This window comes from Mastomys coucha, chromosome X (genome assembly GCF_008632895.1).
Source record: "Mastomys coucha isolate ucsf_1 chromosome X, UCSF_Mcou_1, whole genome shotgun sequence".
In the NCBI taxonomy this organism is placed as follows: Eukaryota; Metazoa; Chordata; class Mammalia; order Rodentia; family Muridae; genus Mastomys; species Mastomys coucha.
This window is the reverse complement of record NC_045030.1, coordinates 111,686,357-111,695,481: the sequence shown is the minus strand read 5'-3', so window position 1 is coordinate 111,695,481 and position 9,125 is coordinate 111,686,357. Positions and strand designations below refer to the sequence as shown.

The 9,125-nt window shown below is 36.5% G+C and overlaps 2 pseudogenes; both read right to left on the bottom strand.

Annotated features, from left to right (window-relative positions):
* Positions 1-1,421: 1,421 nt before the first annotated feature.
* Positions 1,422-2,467, bottom strand: LOC116091357 (annotated as a pseudogene).
* Positions 2,468-2,679: 212 nt separating this feature from the next.
* Positions 2,680-9,125, bottom strand: part of LOC116091303 — a 9,921-nt pseudogene continuing 3,475 nt past the window's right edge.

The following is a 9,125-nucleotide window of genomic DNA, read 5'->3' as shown; positions in this document are numbered from 1 at the left end:
AGGTTTTTATTTTAAATTATCACTCTTGCTTCTATGCTTAATAAAGGAGACAGGAGGATATAAACCAAACATATAAACATATTACTCAAATTTCCCAGGATAAAACCCACATAAATGTTAGAAATGTGATGTGATACACAATTCTGTTTGTTTATGATTATATAAAACTGCTTATGACATGCTAAGGAAAGGAAAAGTGACAGTTTTAATAAGACAGAATATGAAACCTTGACATCTATGCAATATCAAAGATAAAACTGGACACCAGAGAAAAAGCTCAAAAATTTTAATCAGGCATAACTATTATAGAAGGAAAATAATCCAGTGTGACAGGGACTAAACTCTCATTCATACATGGGTGACTGGACTGATTTTTAAATGAAAATGAGGGCATGTGGGTGGAGTATGTACAGGGGCTCCACTGAGTTAGGATAGGCAAACACTGTAAGGAGAAAGTTCAGGAAAGTATGTCAAGACCACATATACCTGCTTGCTGGAAACTATCAGCTAGGATTGATTCTTCTCACTGAGACTGAGAGAGAGAGTCCTTATTCTCAAGAGTTAGCTGGAATAAATGGTACATTTTCCTAGTAGCCTTGATTTCTCCCTGGCAGGAAGTTTCAAGGTAGGTAGAGTTATTTTAAGAAGGTAACTTGGAGATATTAGAAAGCCTGTTAGTGTTTTCTTTAAGTTTTCATAGGCTCAAAATGAGGTTTAGACAAAAGTACCTGGAAGACTTGGTATATACTCATCCAAAATTGTTGCTGGTAACCAGTAAGCTTGACCATTTTATTGTAGGACACATTTCTCCCCTCCATACTCAAAAAGCTGTCTATCATGAAATGTACTAACCTACGAAGAAACTGAGTATAAAAATCATGGAATGTCTATTAATTTCTCTGAAGTTTAAAACATATTATCTATCTCTTGGATTTTTTTCTCCAAAGTTCTTATAGGTGTCTATTTTAAGTGTTCCAGTGTCTCAGAGAAAATGAAACATGTATCCAACAAACGCTTCCTTCAACATATCGAATCTTTGGTAAGAGGCTGAATAGGCCAAGTTCATGGAAACTTTCAACTTGAAAATGTGCTATTTCCTCACATTCTGCATTTTATTTTTATTTTTATGATTTTCTTATTATTTGTTATATGCACTGGTGTTTTGCCTGCATGTATGTTTGTGTGAGGGTGGCAGATCCCTTGGAACTGGAGTTACAGTTGTGAGTGGCCATGTGAGAGCTGGGAATTGAACCTCTGTCCTCTGGAAGAGCAGCCAGTGCCCTTAACTACTGAGCTGTATTTTCAGTCTGTATTTTCTTAGGATTATTTTTTATTTATTTGAAAATTACATTTTCTCTCTACTGTGAATTTTTATAAGTGGTTTGGTCATTCATTTCTGTTATCCAAAAAAATTGGTTTGGTCATTTATACAAAAGATATTCAGTGTCTTCACCATTTGGAGTTGACTGCTGCATCACAGCTATACAAGGGCTTAACTGCAGGTGTTCATCTGCATCATCTGCTAACTATTTATCCACCTCAACACGTTTTTCTGTAATAACAGACTTCAGAGAGTTATTTATTTTCTATAACCATGTAATGAAGCTGATTGACAAACTGAGTAGCTGAGTGTCTTTGATTTATTAGATCCTTTACCACAGCTTCTGGTTTTTTCAAAAGAGCCACTTTGACATTTGATAAATAGTCCATCAATGGTTGTAACTGGTATCACCCCAGCAATGTCTGTGTTCACATCTTCCATGATTTCCTTTTCTACTTGCTAGTCCAGTAGAACTTTGAAGAAATGTTATGGCTTTCCATAAATCTCCTTCTGATATTTTAACAAGATAAGCTATCCCCTCATTGCCAATTTTGACACTTTCCTTCTCAGCAATATCCAGTAAATGCTTTTGATGAATATTATCTGACAGGATCTTGAAGCAAAATTTTGAACATCTAGAAGTGAGGTGTTCAATTATTCCACTGGCAAAGTTATAGATGAGACGGAATCTGGTTGTTTTAGACTCTTTTCCCATGGTACATCTTAAAGCTGCATGAGCAACTGATGTCATAACAGAGAATCTCTTCATCCAGAATTACGATCTTAAAGGAAGTACATGGTTCTCCATTGGAACAACTTCCTGACACAGTTAAGTGAACAAAAATTTTCACTTTTTATAGACTACTTGTATTCCATGTTCCTCAGATGCATGTTAATTGAAAGTGTTTGAGCCTACACTGTTCTCGAGCTGCTGCCAAAAGAGTGGGTATTTTGTCAGTTCCAGGTGGCCCATAGAACAAAAAGGAAGATCGGCTCATTTGAAAGACTTATTCAGCACTATGACTGCTTCTTCCTGGAAAGCAACTTTATCTACACACTTTGGATGATCCAAGGAACTGGTTTGACTTTCTTGATTTCTCTGCTGCTTCCTTCAGTGGCTGGTATCCCTGGTTCTTGGTCAATCATGGTTCAATGCTGACAGAAGTGACTGCATAGTTTCTTCTCAGTCAATGCTGTCCCTCAGTCAATGCAGTGCCTCTACTATGATTCTTTTTCATTCCAACCTCCACCTACAACTTTTCCCCAACATTTGTTTTGTGTTTTTCCTAGATTAAGCTTGAACACACTGTTTCTTTTATTAAATTTTTGTACTAGGAAATAATGATGCTTTATTATGATTATTCTATGAGCTTTAGTAATGATTTTAAAATCCCTATAATGAAACATAATTATTTATCAGAGTTGCACTAATTCTCTTTTCTTTTGCTTAAAATAGATTTTCAAAAAAGATCATATATCCTGATTACAGTTTCCCTTCACTCTACTACACCTTTTGATCACCTCCCCTCCCATCCGCATCCATTCCCTTTTGATCTCGTATCAGAAAATCAATGTGCCTCAAAATCATAAATATAAATTAAAATATAGTAAGATAAAACAAAAACTGACACATCAGAGTTAGATAAGACAAAAGAAGGAAATGAGTCCGGGAGAAGGCACAAGAATAAGACACCCACTTTATATATACTCAAGAATCCCATAAAAAAAAACATTAAACTGGAAGCCATAATATATATGCAGAGGACCTGGTGAACACATTTGTAGACCTTGTCCATGCTGCCTCTGTCTCCATCCCCTCTGACTCTTATACTTTCAACTTCCTCATCAGCAGGGTTCCTGAAGGGAGGGATTTGGTGGAGACATCCCATTTAGTATTATCTGTTCCAAGGTCACTCACTCTTTGTACAATGTCTGGCTGTGGGTCTCTGTATTTGTTCCCCTCTGCTGCAGGAGGATGCTTCTCTAATGATAGCTAAACAAGGCACTAATCTATGAGTATAGCAGAATTTTATTTGCAGTCATTTTATCATTACATTTTTTTTTTAGAACAGTAGTATTTGGTATTATTCTAGGTCCCAGGCTATCTAGTCTCAGGGTCTTGGTTATATAACCACTGTGTGGTTTGGGTTTCTCTCATGAATTGGGCCTTTCTACCGAATCTTGCAGGCAGGAAACCATTGTAGGTCAAGGGGTCTGTAGCTGGCTTGGTGTTTAACAATTCACTTTTTGATAGCATACTGAATACTTTCCTGTACCCAAAACTCTAGAATGTAAGACTAAAGGCTCTGTTTAGGCACCAACTCAACTTCTCTTTCTTCAATGAATAGTATAAGTGTTGTATTCAGCAATAGGGCCTTGATGTCAGTTCATAGAGAACAATTTATAGTCTTGGAAATAGCCTGGGTTGTTTGGGGATTCCTGTGGGACCCCTTTGGCCAACAACCAGATAAAACCCAGTCCTGGTACTAGAAGCTTCATTTGATGACAAGAGATGGCTGGTTGGTGCTTTGTTTCTCCCATTATTTGGGTATTTTATTAGGATCACACATACACACACACATGTTGGGTCCCTCCCTTCTGCCTCAGCCCAGAGACATCAGAGCTTGCAACCAGAGACTCAGTTCATGTCTGCTGGCTGAGGACTTTGTTGAGTGTAAACAAACTGACCACCTGAAGACATCTGCTATTGACCTCTTCCCCCACCGTGGGCTGTGCCTCCAACCTCTCCACTAGCCGAGCCGGAGCCAAGACCATTGGGACACCCTGAGCTGTAGCCCTCAAGAGTGGGCATGCCCAGCAGCCTGGCTTCCCTTTGACTTCTCCTTTTGGACTCTTCCTGACTCCTCCCGCATTGTTTATGTTATGCAAATATCATTGTAACCTAGAAATCCAGTTTGGCTTTCATGTATAAATGCTGAAATCCAAAAGTAAAGTGGCAAGCCTTGATTGGAACCCCTCAACTTGGCTTCGTGTCCTTTTGTTCTCGAACTCTGTGTTTCAAGTCTTTTCCTCCCTTCAAGACACAACCTGGTTCATGAAACTGCAGGACAGTTTCATAATGGCACTGGAACACACACACACACACACACACACACACACACATGCATGCACACACACATGCACATGCACACACAGACACATATATATGTATATATACACATATAAATATATATATATGTGTATATATACATACATAGATGGAAGGTTCTATTTTATTAGGTTTATCCTTTCACTGTGTATGAAGAATTGTCCTGGAATTTTGAAGGGGATTGCACTGAATCTATAGATTGCTTTTGATAAGATGACCATATTTACTATGTTAATCTTACCATGATAATGAAAGATATTTCGATCTTCTGATATTATCTTAAATTTCTTTCTTCAGTATTTTGATATTTTTGTCATAGAAGTCAAGTTGCTTGCTTGTTTAGAGTTACCTCAGGATATTTTGTACTATTTGAGGTGATTGTAATTCCATGATTTCTTTCTCAGTGTGTTTGTCATTTGCACATTAAAAAGCTACTGATGTTTTGTTAATTTTGTATCCACCTGCATTGATGAATATGTTTATCAGTTCTAGGAGTTTTCCAGTGGAATTTTTAAGGTCACTTATGTATAATATCATATCATCTGCAAATAAAGATCCATTGGCTTCTTCCTTTTCAATTTATAACCTCTTGATGTCTTTCAGTTGTCTTATTGCTTGAGCTAAGACTTTGAGGATTATATTGAGTAGGTTCTGAGGGAGTGGCAGCCTTGTCTTGTTTTCTGATTTTAATGGAATTTCTTTGAGAATTTTTTTCTACTTAAATGGATCTTGGCTATGAGCTTGCTGTAAACTGTCTTTATTATGTTGAGGTATGTCTTTTTTATCCCTAAACTCTGAAGGACTTTTATAATTAAGGGGTGTTGGGTATTGTCAAAAGCCTTTTCAGCAACTAATGGGATGATCATGTGGTTTTTATCTTTCACTTTGTTTGTATCTATATTCATAAGGAAAATTGGTTCATAGCTCTCTTTCTTTGTTGGGTCTTTATGTAGTTTGTATATTGATGCAACTATGGTCTTATAAAATGAACTGAGCAGTGTTCCTTCTCTTTCTAGTTTGTGGAAAAATTTGAGGAGTACCAACACTAATTCTCCTGTGAAAATTTTGTAGAATCCTATACTAAAGCCATCTGGTTCTGTCTTTGTTTGTTTGCTTGTTTGTTTGTTGTTTTTGGCAGGGAGCCTTTTAATCAATGTGTCTATTTCATCAGGTGTTTAAAGATCTGTTTAAATTGCTTATGTAATCTTGATTTAACCTTGTAAGTGATATGTATAAAAATTACTCATTTCTTTAAAATTTTCCAATTGGGTAAAGTACAATTGGGTAGAGTATCTTTATGACTCTCAAGATTTCCTCAGAAATGTCAAGTAACATATAAAGGCAGGCCTATCAGAATTACACCAGACTTCTCACCAAAGACTATGAAAGCTAGAAGATCCTGAGCAGATGTCATACAGACCATAAGAGAACATAAAGCCAGTCCAGGCTACTATATCCAGCAAAATTCTGAATTACTGTAGATGGAGAATCTAAGATATTCCATGACAAAACAAAATTTACACAATATCTTTCCACAAATCCAGCCCTTCAAAGGATAATAGATTGAAAAGACCAACATAAGGAGCAAAACTACACCCTAGAAGAAACAAAGAAGTAATCTTTCAACAACCCATGCAAACCTAATTCTACCTCTAACAACAAAAATAACAGAAAGTAACAATTACTTTTTCTTAATATCTTAATATGAAAATTAATATTATGAACATATACTAATCGATTGAAATCCAAAAATATAAGGAATTAGAAATTTGTTGACTGTCATCCAATGATCTAATTTGGTAATTGGAGAAATAGGTCCAATATTGTACAATCCATATACACTTTCTGCTTATTTGTACATGACAGTGTCTTGTTGTATACCACAGAATGGTCTTGGAATCATGCTGCTCTTATCTTAGCCTCTCCATTAGTAGGATTGTTTATTTGATGTTTTTACACTATACTATGGTTTTCAGAACAACTTACATATTTCAAAAGTATTTATACAGCCAAAAGAAACATAGGCAATTACCTTGGGAGGTGGCTTGTAAGAGCACAACAAAGAGTGAGACTCATCTGGTATGTCATCCTTTGTATTTGAAAACGTTTCTGATTATGCTTTACTAAGCATATAAGTTGTCTTCAGCCTAGAAACATATACATGCAGACAGCACAACTCATCTTGTATTTATATGCTGATTTGTTTGGAATGACAAAGCTGTGAATTTGAGAGAGAATGGTAGGACAATGGATGGGTAAGAGGGAGGTGAGGGGTGGAGAATAATGTGAATATGTTGTTTTTTAAGTTGTATCTCTTTTTTTGAAAATTTTATTAGATATTTTGTTTATATTTCAAATATTATCCCTTTTCCTATCTTATTTATTTGTCACTACTTCTTATATATTCTATACTAGTATTATCCAAGATAATATTCTTCTAAAGCAGTCTTAATTACAGTGGTTTAAACTTAGCAGTGTACCTTTCTTAAAAATGGCCCAAATGGTGTCAAGATTCTAAGGCTACATCATGAAAGGCAGTTTAATTCATGGTGTGGCTGAAGTCTATTAGTAATATATCCTTTTAAAATGGCCACAGAAGCTATTCAAGGAATGGTGTAGAAAGGACTGTGAAAACTAGAACAAAATTTTAAACAAATCAAGGATTCCAAAGCAGGGATCTGGAGTGGTATTTGTGCTTAATAGTTACTTCAAAGGCACCAGGAAGAGAACATAAACAAATATAGATTAACCTCTAGCCAGGTAAGAAGATGGTCAGTCATCTCATCTTCTCAAGAGTCTGAAGCAAGATGATCTTTCAAGCTTTTGATTTTGAGACTAGTCTGCAAAATATAACAAGACATTCACCTCATCTCTAGCCCAAAGAAATTAAGTCTATCTTTGTATGGCTAATAGAAGAAAAATAGCTCCTAATAAGTGCTAAGTGAGAAAACAGGCTATTTCCTCATCTTGGTGATTTGCAGTATGACACACTAATGATGATGATTTCAGGTGGTATCAGTGTAAGAAGAAATGTGAGTGCCTCTGGAGTAAAATAGACTTTGGTTCATTCACTAAAATTCTAGTCCTTACAGTGTCTTCTTTATAATGCAATGGAGAATCAGGTGTTGTTTTACATTTATTCAAAAGTTATGAGTGTTCCTTTCCATAATGTCTTACTACCCACTTCTGTTTGCTTTTTGTAAACCTTGGCATCCTAGCCACTTGATACTTTCAAGGCACCTCAATAAAATCACCTCTTCATATCCTATGGTGCTTCTAACGCCCTATTTAGCTGGATAGATAGGGTTTTATTACCTTGGGAGATGTGGACATGACAAAATAATGCTTGTTTATTTTTATAAATTTATAAAGCTCTTGGCTATTTTCAGTTAAAAAATACCGAGTGTCAAATATTTACACTAGAACAAAGACTTAAATTTCCAAAGCATAAAACAAGAAATCACTGATTAGGTGATGGGATATCAGCCTGAAGGTGCTTTGGTTGCTGCGAGAAAACACCAGACTAGATCCAAGGACTTCCTCAAACACTCAAATGGGGCTGTGTCAAGAAGGTGGGTGTGGTGGGTCAACTCACAGTCGCTTGTACAGACAGCTAGGGAAGCTGTCCATTGGCAATGTGATGAATTGCCTGTTACTGAATTGTGCCCCTCTTTGCCTTCAGGGCAATGACCCCCTCTACAGCAAAACTCTCCCCTGCCTTCATGGTCCCCCTTCTACACAGCCTCCCTCCAGAGGACCACAGTGAAAAGTATCCTGCTTTCTCTTTTTCCAACATTTCCATCAAAAGTTGTATTTTAGTTGTGTGGCATCATTGCTGTTTCTCCGTTTGATAGTGCTCTGAAGTATCTAATTTCCTCTCTCATGCTCAAACTAGCCTCTCTGGTCTCACTGTCTAGTTAAAAGCTGGAATAGATAGATGGATAGATAGATAGATAGATAGATAGATAGATAGAAGAAAACTATCCCTTAGCAATCATCTGCTCTAATGTGGATCTATAACTAATGTTTTCCTAAATATTTCTAAAAATTAATGTTTTTCTTTTATCTCATTCACCTCTTCAGCTAGTAAACAGTCTCCTTTCCCTAAATCCCTGGCCCAGTTTTTGCTGATGGTATCAGAAGTCACCATCAGGTAGCCCTCACTGCCCACCACATCTTTTGCCAGGTGATCTCCATTAGGCTTCTTAACCAAGTTTGAACATTTGGCTTCTCATTTGCGTCAGATTAAATCATAGTGTTAACCATCAGGTCAAAGGCCAAGGAATCCCATTTCTTCTTCTATAAGTGGGGTGCTGTCAGTCTAAGATTGTGTAGTTAGTCTAGGAAGGCATCTATTAGCCACAGAGGATCCCGTTATTGCCACACGTAAAGCTTCATGGCTTCAATCCAAAATTCATTGAGGAGCACTGTGGCTCATGCAGATTTTTCTCAAGTCCATAAAATCAGGGTTTCAAAAGTAAAAGTAAAATTTGACTTCTGCTTGGACAGAAGACAGATTCATAAACTGTTAAAAATTGTGAAAAAGTTTAGGAAATAATAACATGCTGGGAAAAATGGATCTCCACATGCAGAAGAATAGAACTAGTAAATTTTTATGTCTCATTCTGTACAAAAATCAATTCAAATGTAGAAACAACCTAAAAATGTGACCTCAAATTTTGAAAGTATTAGAAG